Source organism: Schistocerca nitens, chromosome 8 (assembly GCF_023898315.1).
Source record: "Schistocerca nitens isolate TAMUIC-IGC-003100 chromosome 8, iqSchNite1.1, whole genome shotgun sequence".
Taxonomy (NCBI): domain Eukaryota; kingdom Metazoa; phylum Arthropoda; class Insecta; order Orthoptera; family Acrididae; genus Schistocerca; species Schistocerca nitens.
In genome coordinates, this window is record NC_064621.1 from 251,585,341 (window position 1) to 251,601,271 (window position 15,931).

The 15,931-nt window shown below is 41.3% G+C and overlaps 1 protein-coding gene across 1 annotated transcript in view; it reads right to left on the minus strand.

Moving 5' to 3' along the window:
- The window catches only part of LOC126199508 (mucin-5AC), an 846,751-nt gene extending 833,446 nt beyond the window's left edge, over positions 1-13,305 (minus strand). Inside the window, exon 1 of the mRNA XM_049936430.1 lies at positions 13,183-13,305. The gene's annotated coding sequence lies outside the window, so the exon portion shown is untranslated. The remainder of the gene's footprint in view (positions 1-13,182) is intronic.
- Positions 13,306-15,931: the final 2,626 nt, after the last annotated feature.

Consider the following 15,931-nt stretch of genomic DNA (forward strand, 5'->3'; position numbering starts at 1 on the left):
TCTGCAGCATTGCACAGAGATGAATCGGGACATGATAAGACATCAAGCAAATTGAAATGTAAAAAAACAAGTTACATAGCTACTTTCAATGTAAACTCTCTTTTAAAAACAGGAAAATTAAAACATCTTACAGATACCCTCAAACATCATAGAATACTCATAACATCACTACAAGAAACTCGATACATAGATGAAAATTTTGATTCCGGAGGTTTCAGAATATACAAAGGAAAGGTAGGCAAAAGAATAATGAAAAACACACCCCACCTCGGAACGGGCTTTATAATAGATAAAAGTATTTTAGACTCCATTATCAGCTTTCAATCACAGTCGGAAAGACTCTCCACACTCACTTTTAAATCTGCTAATAGAGTATACACAATTGTGAATGCACATGCCCCCATAAATGAAGACAATAGGAAAAATAAGGAAAAGGTGGAACGTTTTTGGGAACAACTAGATGACGCGGTGCAAAAGATCCCAGACAAACACAACATCATACTTACGGGGGACTTCAATGCTCAAGTAGGAAAAGAGAAGAAATACAAAAATATTGTTGGAAACTACCCAGCGCACAATAGAACTAACCAAAATGGAGCCAGATTAGTAGAACTCTGCCAAGCGCATGGCTTGATCCTGAAATCCACAGCCTTTAAGAGACTACCCAGAAAACAGAAGACATGGACCTCACCAAACCCACACTTGGGTGAATTTCAACTTGATCATGTGGCGATAAAATGGAAACACCATACAGAAATACAAAACGTCAAAGTACTCAGAGGAGCAAACTTGGATTCTGATCACTATCTTTCTAAAATAAAACTCAAAATTATCCCCAAAAGGAAAGATAGAAACAGTAAACCCAAAAGCAGAAGATACGATCCAGAAAAGATAATGAATTCGAAGGAGTTTCCCCTCGCGACTCAAGATATAAGGAACCAAAATTGGGATCAAATGAAGGAAAGCCTACTAACCAAAGCTGAACAAATAGCACCTATAACCAAAATCAAAAAACACGCATGGTGGACAGAGGAATGTGACAAACTTATTGAGCAAAGAAAGAAAGCATGGCAACAGATGCAATCTCAGAAAAATGAATATAATCGGCAAAATTTCCTGAGTGTAAGAAAACTAGTGAGTAAAAACCTCAAAAGAATTAAAAAAGCACAAGAAGATCAACTCCTTTTGCAGATCAACGAAGACTTCAACAAAAACAAGACTAGGAGCTTTTACAGAACTTTTAAACAAAAAATAACCAAGTACAGCCCACCGACACTCCAATTACAAGATAAAAATGGTAATATTGCACACAACAACAGGGATAATTGCAAAATTTTGAGGGAATATTTCAGAAACCTTCTCAACTGTAAAGAACCAATTGAAAAAATGGATTTCAGCAACTCAACTTCAACAAGTCCTAACTCAGAACCACCCACCGTCGAGGAACTACAATCAATCATTTTGAATCTCAAAAACTATAAGGCTTCGGGAGAGAACCAAATTACAGCTGAACTGTGGAAAAATGTCAATAGAAATGCCATAGAATCTCTCCAAAACATATTTGAAGAAATATGGAAAACAGAAAGAATTCCGGATGAATGGAAGATGGCCCTCATTCACCCAATTCATAAGAGGGGATCCAGAACAGACCCCAACAATTACAGAGGGATTTCGCTCCTTGACGTAACATACAAAATACTGTCTAAAGTCCTTTTGAACAGAGCAGAACCCCAGCTAGATTGTCAACTTGGAGAATACCAGGCAGGCATCAGGAAGGGAAGATCCTGCCCAGAACAAATTCTAAACCTCAAAAATCTTATGGCCTACCAAAAATCGAGAGCAAAAGCGTATGTCATCACATTCATTGACTTTCAAAAGGCGTACGACTCCATAGACAGGGAATCTCTAATCTCCATATTAAAAGAATTGAACCTAGACAATAAAACTACAAACCTAATTAGAGAAACCATCACCAACACAAACTCCAAAATTAAATTAATGGGAGAACTCTCAGACCTATTTGAGATAAAAACTGGAGTACGACAAGGTGATGGACTCTCTCCATTGTTATTTAACTGTGCCCTAGAAAAAATAGTAAGAGAATGGAACAAGAAAATCAATAGTGGAATCCGACTAGGAACAAAAAACAAAGGCATCAAGGTTAATTGCCTAGCATTTGCAGATGATATGGCCCTACTAGCTGAAACATGGGAAGAAGCCAAAGAACAGATCCTCGAATTACAGAAACAAGCAGAGAAAATAGGCCTTAAAATTTCTTTTGAAAAAACCAAAATAATCACAAATATAAAAAAGCCAATGAAATATCTTAAAGTAAGAGACCAAAAGATCGAAATTGTTAAAGAATTCAAATATCTTGGTGAATGGATTAGCTGGAACGCCCTTGAGAAAAAAGCAATAGAATTAAGAAGAAACAAAGTTGAACTAGCCTTTCAGCTTACTAAAAATACTTATAATAAAAAGTCCCTCTCATGGAATTCAAAAATAAAACATTACAACACTGTCATTAAACCAGAAGCACTATATGCAGCTGAGACATTATCTATCACTAACCATGGCCCAATTGAAAGGCTAGAGATCAAAGAAAGAAAAATATTGAGAAAAATTTTAGGCCCCAAATTTCATAACGACAAACTAATTCATACCAAAAATGAAACACTCTACAAAACCACAGAAAAACTTTCGGATACAATGAGGAAAAGAAGAATTGAGTTTTATGGGCACATTCTCAGAATGAACCCAAATAGACTTACAAAAAGAATGTTTGACTACTTCAGGAATAAAAAATCCAAACCAAATTGGTTTATCCAAACAGAGAAAGACTTAAGAGAACTACACATCACAGAAAAAATGCTCACAGACGGGACCGCAAAAATGATAAGCAAAGACAGAAAATAGGGATTCCAGCTCCAAAATAGGAAGAAAAGAACGATTGTCATCTCTGATGAGGAAAGAAAAGCAAGATCAGAAAGAATGAAGCAGTACTGGGCGAAAAGAAAGGCACAGAACACACAGAAGTGATTGATTCAACGTACCCCAAAGTTGGGTGAAACGAAGAAGAAGAAGAAGAAGAAGAAGAATAGCATAGCTTTTTGTGTAGTAGAGGTCCTTCCGCCCCTTGTGCAAGACACTTTTTTTGCGTATTTATTAAGTAGAATGTGCAATTTGGATACGGCCTTTGTCAACAACAAAAGTGCTGCCTGTCTTTAACGATAATACTATATATTGTGGAAGTAGGTAATCACAGCTTCAACACATCACTTGTATCAATTTTGTCTATTATTACGATTCTAACGGCCTTTCCTCATGATGGGTTCTACGCAACATAGTGTATAAAGGAAGAATAAAAGGCAAGTAGTGGTTCGTTTAATATCCAGTATTCGGCTGGGCACAGTAAGCACAGTTACCATACTTAAAAGTTTATCACTGCCGTAACTAGGGTAAGGGACGTCTTACTTTCGTGAAAGTGTGGGTTCAGTAAACTTTAACAACGTGAATTATACACCTAGAATCCACATTAAATTGTCATGACTGAGCTGCATTTGCTTTCCCTCACTTTACGCAGCAGTCACGTACCTCGTGCCAAGATATCGCGCGAAAGATCTCATGTCCGTAGGTAAGCACAACTACTACATTTGGAATTTTAGCTCTGCCGTAACTATTGTAACGGAAGTTTTACTTTCATAAAAGTGAGGGTTCATCAAACTTTTACTACACAAATAATACTCGTAGAGTTCATTTTAAATTATCATTACAAAGTGACAGTTGCTTTCTCCTACTTTACGCAGGAGTTACGTCCCCCACGGTGAAATATCGCACTAAAGATCTCATGTCAGTAAGTCGTTAGAAAAGTTAGTTGAGCTTTCACCATTAATATTCTTGATGAAACTTCCTGGCAGATTAAAACTGTGTGCCGGACCGAGACTCGAACTCTGGACCTTTGCCTTTCGCGGGCAAGTGCTCTACCAACTGAGCTACCCAAGCACGACTCACGCCCCGTCCTCACAGCTTTACTTCTGCCAGTATCTCGTCTCCTACCTTCCAAACTTTCCAGAAACTCTCCTGCGAACCTTGCAGAACTAGCACTCTTGGAAGAAAAGATATTTCGGAGACATGGCTTAGCCACAGCCTGGGGGTTGTTTCTAGAATGAAATTTTCACTCTACAGCGGAGTGTGCGCTGATATGAAACTTCCTCGCAGATTAAAACTGTGTGCCAGACCGAGACTCGAACTCGAGACCTTTGCCTGTCGCGGGCAAGTGCTCTACCATCTGAGCTACTCCGCTGCAGAGTGAAAATCTCATTCTGGAAACATCCCCCAGGCTGTGGCCAAGCCATGTCTCCGCAATATCCTTTCTTTCAGGAGTACTAGTTCTGCAAGGTTCGCAGGAGACCTTCTGTAAAGTTTGGAAGGTAGGAGACAAGATACTGGCAGGAGTAAAGGTGTGAGGACGGGGCGTGAGTCGTGCTTGGGTAGCTCAGTTGGTGGAGCACTTGCCCGCGAAAGGCAAAGGTCCCGAGTTCGAGTCTCGGTCCGGCACACAGTTTTAATCTGCCAGGAAGTTTCATATCAGCGCACACTCCGCTGCAGAGTGAAAATCTCATTCTGGGAATATTCTTGATATTAGAAGAACAAGTTGGAAGCTTCTACTCAGTACTTCTTATTTTATCGGGTGAATTATTTCGAGTTCAGCTCTGTCAGCATGATCCAGGGCCTATGAAAAAAGTGTCGGAACGACGCAAGGATGAGGGGCCGGGAGAGGGTGAGAGAAAACTTACTGGCACATAATGGACACTGTTTCATTTCCCATGTTGCTTTCATTCTTTGGACCACTAACTGTACGCACACTCAACAGTTCTAACCACATTGCTCATACCCAGTTCTAACCATATTCGTACGTTCTGGCTGTGTCACTTGGTAAAAATAGGTATTATGGAAGAAAAAGGAAAAGATATTTCCCAGGGAATTAGATCACAACCTGTGAACCGGATAGACTTGCGAAATAACTTCGAACACCTGCAAACGCGCAGTTGATGCCGTGGACTTGTGTGCACTTGCAAAAACTGAGAGCTGCGACCAGCTGGCGGATGACGCACTGAGAGTGAAACCATAGCAGGAACATTCCAAATGCGGCGCGCAGCCTCCGACGACGCGACCCGTATACTGAGCAACCGGTTTTCCTGCTGACCGACATAGTACCCACCCGCATCTCTCCGGGCGCTCCCAGCCGCTTCACTACCGTTACGCTGCGTCTCGGCCTACGATGAGAAGATATGGGTGCACAACTACCGTACAGTAAATGCGCTGAAGATGAGAAATCGGTTTGAAACGATCCAGGCAAGTTCTTGCTTTCTTTTCCTCACAATTTCGGTGCTGTGTTATGTATTCAAATTTTTTCTACCTGCCTTTTAAACGGCCGACTTTACGTCATCAGTACTTAGTTTGTGGAAATGACTATGCAGGCTATGTAGCGATAATTGGCACAGAATACAGTGAAGTATCAGTGTTGATAAAATAACTTTTATTACAGCTGTACTCGGTATACTTTCAAGCTCATACAGACCGACTTCGACTAATTCTAACTTCCTCCTTTAGCTCCATCTGCCATATCTTTCTTGCTGACTCGACTCCATGCATCGTCGATCCAAACCTTTATCACTGTCTGCAATGATACTGGAGTTACTTGGGTGATTTGACTTTTTCACCTTAAAGTATCTACATCTTTGAAGGATACCAGACGAGAATGATCAAACGGCAGAGAAGACATGAAGGATTATCTGAGGGCGACCAGCATGGATAAAACCGGTGACAGTTAACATAAACTATGAGCGTGACTGGTATCAAACAGTTTTAATACCATGAATGACATTGCAGATATGAAAGCTAAGTAATTTAGCAAGAGCAAGCATTGAATGCAGGGGGAGCAAATGTTACAACTATGTTCTTGGAAAGAGCAACAAGTCTCACTTTTTTTATTTTTTTCTTACCTGCTTTTCTCTTAGAATGGACAAGAGCATCATCAGAATATACAGCTGAAAGTTGGCTGACAACATTAAAGTTTGCGTTTAAAGTTGGCAAATGGATCCAAAGATTAAACTTGCCGTCCATGTTATCATTTACTACCGCACTTTAAACGTAAGTTTAAGTGCTATAGTACAGTCAGTTTAATCTTTAGCACTCTCAACCAACTTTAAACACAATCTTTAACGCTATCAGCCAACTTTCAACTGTATATCTGATGAGCGAAAGCGGTAAATAAATAAAAAATTAAAAATTAAATAGCTTGTGGCTGTTTTCAAGAACTTAGCTAAGTAATTATCATTACATGACAGAACAGTTGATTTACTCTTCTTCAGTTTTAGCTTTTTAAGAGCGCTCATGGTAGTCTATACTCCGCTGAAGAGTAAAATGGTCTCGTTTCAATACGCAATCTTCTTTCTACTACTTTCTGCTTCAGTACCTAATGTCTGTAGACCCAGCACAGTGCTTGTAAACAATAAATGCAGTCTTGTACAAACAATAATTGGTCAAAATTTCCGGGCGCAACTGACAGTCCTAGGACTTGCAAGTTTTTCCCTCATTACGCTGATGCAAACCAGCAACAATTTGCTTCAGCAGGGGTCAGTCATCCCACGACTAAAAAAAGCGAGTTCTTAGCATTATCTGATGTGGAACTTTGTGCGTAGTAGACAGTGAACTCCACAGAAACATATTTTGAAGTAACATCATTTCGTGGTCAACGCAGATCTTCCACTACACTATTCCATAAAAATGATCGACGTTTAATGTAGGTGCACAAAACGTAATTCTGTAATATGCAAATTAAAAGATGTAACTATTCCGTATTACACCACTGTTTTCTTTTTTCTCTTTTCTGCGCTGATTTCTTAAATCCCATCAACGGAGATATCATAACAGATAAAACGTGGAAGTCGCTAGGATCGAAGTGCATGAAGTCATAATTTGGGCGCTACCACAACAATCCTCTCATTCTCTACAAAAACACGAACCAAAGGCAACAAGAATGGTATATGTCAATTACACAAAAGCACCAAATGAGAATGAAAACGATATAATATGAGAGATATGAAATATAGAGATATGAAATATAACCGACACTTTATCCTTCTCGTTTTGATTTTACTTTTAGAATTAATATACACTGTAGCGTGCTTTCGGCTTCATTATAACTCCTCTAAGAAATAATTTTCACTTTCAGATTTCAGATAAGTTATACATTATATATCGGGATTTTCATTGTGCCAGTCTCTTCAGAATTAACTGATATAGAAGAACACTGAATATATTAAAAAGGAAAGCTGTAAACGGCTTTGGATATTGTACGATACTTAAAATGTTTGGTAAAGGAGGACCATTTTCCTCTGTTCCCACCTACAAAAGATTTCTCCCCGACAAGAACTGTTCTCAGCCTTTAGCCCTGAAATGTTTACGCCGATTTCTTTTTTCCAATGTACGTTTCCAGCTGTTGGTGACAGAAAGAAAGTACTCGATTTGCTCGCGAAAAAGCGTTACACGAATCGATGAGGGGGGGGGGGGGGAAATTCTTGTTTAAAGTCAGAGAAGAAAGCTGGAACATCTTTCGCATCAGGAGTTTTCCCAAGCTTCGGAAATCATTCCACGGTGATTGTTTCCGCGACTGTGTCTGATTCGGAGAGGGACGGGGGACGCGACGAAATGAAGGTTTGCCGCTGTCGCCGAGCACCTTCTAGATTAAAGGACCCCTCTGATGGAAATTCAGCGGTAGATTTGACGGGTAACAGTAAATCAAGAAGCTAACACAGTGGCAAAGCAACAGGCCTGTAAAAGTACCCGCACCCTGCCATATAATCTCGGACCTGAGTCGCAAATACACGCCTATGCATATTTCGCGTCCACGACAGATTGTAATGTAACAAAAACAGTTAAATCGATGAAACTTACTTAAATGGCTGCTCATCACAACAGTATCTTTTTATCGACAGAAGAACAGAACTACGTCCTGTAACTAAGTCGAAACAAGGCCACAGGGGTAGACGATATGCCATCAGAACTATTGATAGCCTTGGGAGAGCCAAGACATGACAAAACCCCGAAACTATTCCATCTGGTATGTAAGATGTATGAGACAGGCGTAATACCTTCAGACTTCAGGAAGAATGTAGCAGTTCCAATTCCAAAGAAAGCAGTTGCTGACAGGTGTGAAAATTACCGAGCTATCGAATTAATAAGTCATGGTTGCAAAATGCTAAGACTAAGAAGAATGGAAAAACTGGTGGAAGGCGACCTCGGGGAAGATCAGCTTGGATTCAGGAGAAATGTAAGAACACCCGAGGCCCTACTGACCCTGCGACTTATGCTAGAAGACTGGGCAAGGAAAGACAAACCTATGTTTATAACATCTGTAGATTTAGAGAAAGCTTTTGACAATGGTGACTGGAATACTCTCTTTGAAATTCTGAAGAGAGCAGAGGTAAAACCCAAGGAACGAAGGGCTATTCACAACCTGTACAAAAAACAGATGGCAGTGATAAAAGTCGAAGGGCACGAATGGAAAGCACTGATTGAGAAGAGAGTGAGGCAGAGTTGTAGCCTACCCTCCATGTTATTCAGTCTGTAAGTTGAGCCAGCAGTAAAGAAAACCAAAGAAAAATTTGGAGTAGGAATTAAAATTCAGGGAGAAGAGATAAAAAATTTAAGGTTTGGCGATGACACTGTAATTCTGTGAGAGGCAGCAAAGAACTTGGAAGAGCGGAATGGACACTGTCTTGAAAGGAGGATATAAGATGAACATCAACAAAAGCAAAACAATAATAATGGAATGCATTCGATTTAAATCCTGTGTTGCTAAGGGAATCATATTAGGAAACGGGACAATAAAAGTAGTAAATGAGTTTTGCCATTTTGGCAGTAAAATAACTAACGGTGGCAAGTAGAGAGGATGTAAAACTTAGACTGGCAATGCCAAGGAAAGCGTTTCTGCAGAAGAGAAATTTGTTAACATCTAATATTGATTTAAGTCTTTTCCGAAGGTATCTGTCTGGAGTGTAGCCATGTGTGGAAGTGAAGCATGGACGATAAACTGTTTAGACAAAAAGAGAATAGAAACTTTCGAAATGTGGTGCTACAGAAGGATGTGGAGCATCACGTAACTAATGAGGAGATACTGAATAGAATTTGGGAGACAAGAAATTTGTGGCACAAGTTGACTAAAAGAAGGGATCGGTTGATAGGACACATTCTGAGGCAACAAGAACAAGAGATCACCGATTTAGTATTGGTAGGAAGTGTGAGGAGTAAAAATCGTATAGGAAGACTAAGGGATGAATACAGTTAGAAGACTAGAAGGATGTATGTTGCAATAGTTATTCGGAGATGAAGCGACTATCTCAGGATAGTATAGCATGGAGAGCTGCTTTAAACCAGTATTCGGACCGAAGATCACGACAACAGAAACTAAATGGAATTGCTTTTCAATGTGAAACAGCAGGAAACCTCACAGTTCATTTTATAATCATCTAAGGAAACTGTGGGTCAGTTAAACGCTGCGTGACGTTTTACTGTAAGTATTTACTGGTTTATTCACGTTAGAAACAGCTATTTCTAAGGTACTCCTCACTGGTTAAGCTAACAGAGCTCTGATTACATCATTGTTCAGCAGAAGATAACGATGAAGCTGCCATGTAACCTCTACTTTGTTAACCTGAATCGCAGACCAAATGGACAACATCAAGAAAATGTTTTACTACTTCGACGTCACTATGACGCAGGATTACCTAGTGTATATACTTTGTAAATGAAGGCTCCCTGATTTCCATAATGCTCAGAGATCGTTTGTGAAGAGTCATTAAAAGCCATAATATATCTCAAACATTTGCTTTCCTTGATTTAATTAATACATTTGGTTGTGTTTTTAAGCGATAAGCTGATACATAGTTCTGTTCCTATTTGAAAAATATTTTATTTACATATTTTTTGGGTGCTTCCATCTCTCAGCTACGTAATGAAAAGCTTTTAAGCATCAAAATTTCAAGTTCGTCCGTGCTCGTTGACGCCAATAAATAATTATACTAATGCTTAGTAAAACGAAAGGCCACACGTCTCATTCGGAAACAATTGCAACAAGGTTGTTAAACAAGCAATGAATACTAATTGTTTTCTGGTCTGAAGAATTCCGGGGGGAGGGGGGATACCTTAGCGATGAGTAACGTGGAAACAACGAAGATTTGTTTTCTCCAGCTTACAAATGTCAGACGCACAGGTTTTTACTTCTGTGCGTCACGGACTAAATGTTCTCTTTCGTTGTCTATTCTTATGAGGTGGTTTTGATCAGAAGGCAACATTTGGAAGGGCCTTGCAAGACCGAGACGCCTTCCTGGTTTTTTCCTCGCAGAACGGGTACGAGAATGCGGCACTGTGCGTGTCGCCGAATAACTGCACAGCCTTGTCAGGGCTTTTATTGTTCGAACGCACGTTATATTCTAGTAGCGTGAGATCGGTGGTTTCCTCGTAGCATAATTATAGGGAATGAATTTTTATGCAACATATTCAGTGTAGATTTCAAAATCCAACTGCGGTGGTGGTTCGCTTAGGCACTAATTAAATACTTAACTACGTTCCTATGCAGGATGTTTTAGAGAGTATGTGGGAAAAACAGTGGCGTACGTGATGTGTTCTTTAACTTATCCAAGGCTCAATGGCTTGTGCACAGGCGAAATACAATGATGGAAAAACTGTTAAGCGATAAAAGATATTTGTCTGAGCCAGCAGACAGAATATCATGTTCCACTTTGTCGTAAATATGCTATTCTCAAAGAGTGAGAGTATTAAACAGACAAGAGTGGTCTTTCAATGTTCATGTTTCTCGCATTACTACGCAAGATAGTTTATCATTGAAGAAAATAAGTTTCTGAGCTTTACTTTATTAGCTACAGCAGATAGACTGACTACCTACCGTTCTCACGCACGAAATGAGTTAAAAAATTTTCTCCTTTGATGCTTGTACAGCCGTAAGAATCGATTTTAAAGAACTGTCTTTCTAAGTAAATGATGTTCGAATGTTTGCCCTTAACGAATCATATATTAAATAACTGCCACAACAGTTCCTTTAAGAAATTATCCTCAGCATTTGGTAACAATGCCTGTTAATTAACACGGCTGAGTGTCTGCTAGGTAGCCCTGCGTTCTTGTCAATGAACGAGCTTTATACGGGCCTGGAAAGATGGATGAAGGCCTCGATGAAGAAAAGCGCTGTTATTGAGGCATCAGGAAGCAGAAAGACGTCCCTGGTACCAGAATGAAATTTTCACTCCGCTGTGGAGTGTGCGCTGATATGGAACTTCCTGGCAGATTTAAACTGTTGGCCGGACCGAGACACGAACTCGGTCAAATGCTCTACCAAGTGAAGTTTCGAAGGTAGGAGATGAGATACTGACGGAAGTAAAGCTGTGAGGCCAGGTCCTTAGTTATTCTTGGTTAGCTCAGTCGGTAGAACACTTACCGCGAAAGGCGAAGGTCCCTAGTTCGGGTCTCGATCCGGCATATAGTTTCTATCCGCCAGAAAGTTTCACGTACCGGGTAGATGATTAGCGGTACCAGATTCGTGTCACAAGAAAGCTTTTAATGCGTTTCCCACATTTTGCGTCCACTTTACAGAGCCTTGAAATACCTGAGGTGGATTAATTGGTCCGAGCTGAAACCCCACGACGCCTGCCTAAGGAGAGCTACAAATCAGAATGGTGCAAGTATGGCGGAAAAAAGTTATCACTGACTTTCGAATCTTCAAAATCTACTAGAATCACCATTAGATGGCACATAGTTGGATGCACATACCCTTAATCGATTATCAGGCAGAGAGAAATCTCCAAAAGCCTGTAGCAAAATTCATTTCGAGTTATACTCGCACTATGGAGTCATGAAGTTACCGCGGAAAAATCACTTTTGCGTGCACGTTACAGAGCCTGGAAATATCTGCGGGCGATCCATTGGCCCGAGCTGAAACCCGACGACGGCTGCCTAAGGAGAGCTGCGAGTTTGATGTTAACGGAAGATGGTTCACAATTCGATACTGAGGAAGAAGACTGGAGAATCAATTCCGAAGAATGAAAAAATTGGACACGATTAATCGCTAGAAGTCGAAGTCCTTCGGTTGAATGACTAGTAGACACTGATCAGCGGCATCGCAGGACCACAGTTGGGTGCCCCTCGCTGGAACTGGAGCGCCCATGCGTGAAAGTGAAAGAAGAGGAAAACATCGATGAAGATCCGCGAGTAAAAATCAGAAGCCGTCGCTGGTGTACAACAGGCGAGTACCTACCGTTTAGTGTAGGCGGAAGCACGAAGAAGAGCCAGCACTTTCAGTATCGAGGACGTGGAGCAGCTGGTTTCCAGTAAGTAGGTCCACGCAGAAGCTCTCGCTACCACGGTCTCTTCGCGACTGGGGAGGGGAATCCTTCACTCCATTGTTCGCGCTATCTCGTCATCATCATCACCGGTGCCATTGGTTGGTACCGGGAAAAGTGGAGGGGGGAGGAGAGAAATAGGGTAGGGAAAGTAGAGGGGAGGGGTGATACTGGGGTGGCGATTCAACGTAGGAACAAAAGAATGTCACGAGAAGTGGGAAGCAATTTTTTTCCTATCGGAAAGTGGAACCTAGTGACCCCCCGAGCCTTTAAATAGGGTAGAAGCGAATGGAAGAGGTTCCAGTTGCTTTTAGAGTACAGCCCGGAAGACATCTGTGTAGTACCATACTGGTGAATTCCGTGTTAGCCGCCATTTTCAAGAGATATAACATATTGTTTTGCGTGGGACTACATATTTGCTATAATTTTTAGGGTCTGTTTGATTTGTGAGAGAGAATTATCTGCAGTGATAGCTAGAGAAATTCCAAAGTTTTTTGCTAAGAAAGGTACAAATAATTATTACTTCCTATAGATCTGTGTTAACAGAAATTTGCTATAACTTTTAGGGTCCGTTGGCTTTCTGTAGGAGAGTTATTTGCAGTGATAGCTAGAATAATGCATTTCTTTTGCTGAGAAAGGTAAAAATAGTTGTTACTTCCGAAGAAGTATCTCCTTCGTAGGAGAGACTACTTCTTTGCTTGTAGACAAATTTGTAAAGCTATCTATTTGGAAATTGTTGAGGCAGCTGAGAAGAATAGTGACTTACCAGTAGTACAGGCCACGAAGTACGTGTTTCTCGGAGGTGTACTCTGCGTATATCGGCTAGAATTGGCAGCTAGAGTGACCTCTGCGTTGGCTGGTGCTGTTTGGGCTCTGGACTACGTAGTGAAGATCTGACCTGTAACAAAAGTCACGTTTCTGATTTGTTTTGCTACATTGCCATATACTTATCCTAAGACTGGTAAATATAAATTTATTACTTACAGAATAGATCTAGAACACTTTTATTCAGTATTTTAGTTTTACTGATAGTTCAGTCCTCAGACAGTGAGGACTTTTTCTGCAGGAATTTGACACATATTTCGTTTAGGGAGGGTCGGTAGGGCAATTACGAAAGAAGCGGAAGCAGCTTATCCACACACAAAGGCAGAGAGCCACTTGTGTCGTTGAACAAACTGTGAGATGGTATATGTTACTCCGAGGAAGCGAAGTAAAGCTATGTCATCAGAATCATGAAGTCTTGGAATTACGTGTCCATCCCATGAAGATGTGAGCTGTTTACCATGATATAACTGTATTGGAGGTTATTTCAGTCACTTAGAGGGTTGGAGCTCTAAAACACCCACCTCCGCAGCTGCACGGTCAGAGCGGCAGATTGCCAGGCGATGAGGCCTGGGTTCTGTTCCCGACTGGTCGGGAAATTTTCTCCGCTCTGGAACTGGGTATTGTATTGTCCTTAAGTTAGTATTGTTATAACCGACATCCGCTATTGAACTGGCTCGATGGGCAACTCATAAAAGCCCATAAGATGAAAATTTTTTTTTATTCAACCCAAAAGTATAAGAATCTTTCGATACATAGCGCGTTTAACGTGACGATAACATTATTTTGGAGACGTACCAACAATTGTCGTTAGTGCGTCCTGTTGTTATAAAGAGAGGGTTTTAGTGCAGTTGCAATATACATCCAACTAATTAAAGTTGTGAGCAGGGTTTGCGCGAATGCTCGAGAGCGTACATTTTACTGAAAGCGTACGCAAGACTAATTCCTCCTACTTGATAGCAAAATTATTTCAGATGCTTACCAATAAAAAAGTGTGTATATGTAATGTTAGTTAAGCTTTTTGCTTTGATGAAATGTAGTTTGTGTAGTAGCTTGTTGTTATCGGTCTTGGATGTACTGACGAAACAGTTCATTACTAAGTCGGTGTAGCCCAGTTACAGGATGCACCTATTCTTTTTAGGTACTGAGATAGGAAATCAGAAGCGAATCATTTCTGAGGGAACCATCCCAGCATTCGCCTCAGGTGCTGAAGAGAAGCTTATGTGGGGATATCCGTAAAGGAGAATCAAAACGGGATGGACCTCATTCTTTCGCTGTCTCTGGATTTTAGAAGATTCCCTACTTGCGTTTCCCAGTGGTTCCCTCGCTCTGAGCTTTTCGTCGGGGACATTTACTGTACGGTCAGGACGAGAATTTGACAGGTGTGACGTGAGCTGGCGGAGTAGTGCGGCGGCACCGCTGCAGCGGCTGTGCAGGGCGTGCGGCGTGGCTGAGACGGCGCTGCGCTCCGCTCGGAATGCGGCTGCGGCCACCACGGCCAGGGTCTGGGTCGCCGACCTGCAGCGAGCGGCGTGTAGCGGGCTGACGCCGGCCGCCCGGCTCAAGGGGAAGGCTACGGCGCTGTGGCGGTAGCCGCCGGCACCAGCTGGCGAGTGCGCGGCTCGGGCCGGTCTCACTGGGTCGCCACCGTTATCACTTCGTATTGCAATCAGCGAATTTAATTGTCACTGGTAAGCTGTGTGGTCACATTCGATGTTGTGAGCAGGTGGGGCTTTGGTATTTCATTGTGAGCAGTGCTTCCATATTAGACTTTTAGCGGGCTCTAAAAAGTAAATAAATAAAAAGAAACTCCTGGTATTTGTTAATGTGCATGTGCGTTTCAGTTTTTCACTTTGTACGTAAGCTCTCCCTCCTCCTCGTCAATATCATCTCTCTTCTCTCCCCCCCTCCCCCCCCCGTTTCTCTCTCTCTCTCTCTCTCTCTCTCTCTCTCTCTCTCTCTCTCTCTCTCTCTCTCTTATATATATATATATGTGTGTGTGTGTGTGTGTGTGTGTGTGTGTGTGTGTGTGTGTGTGTGTGCGTAATTTTGAGTGCGTAAAGCACTAAATCCAGCAGGTGGTGTTTGCAAAATGTTACTATTACTTCCACATACGCACTACAGCGCCACAGAATAGAACGACGACGATGTATATCTCCAAATGCTGAGGAAATGCTTTATTCCAGTTGGCACGATTAATCTCAGCTGTCAGAATTCTCCTACACGTTTCGGTATTGTTATTGGTCTTGCGTAGATACTATTAGTGTCAAGGAACCAAGGGGGTGAGAACAAGGGACAACGATAATTCCGACATTCCGAACAGGAATCCACCAAACGGTTAAAATGCAGCTTCCAACAAAGCACTGGGTTCGTAACTGGCGCTATGTAAAACACGTAATCTCACACGACTCAGTGTCTCAGTAAAATAAAATACTATTGTTTGCGCCAGCTATAGGCCGTTAAATGTGAAATCGATTCTGTGATAACATTCGAAAAGTACGGTCATCGTAGCGTAAACAGTCTTCGAATGTAGACACACAAAGTACGCATAAATTTCACTAGGTATTTATCAGTGCCATGTTTTTGCCTACATTTCGTCCCCTGATGAATCTTGAGTTACCATATTTCCAGTTACATACAAAAGCGTCACAGTTAGTTATTAGACGTCGTTGTCACATTACAATTTGCACTTC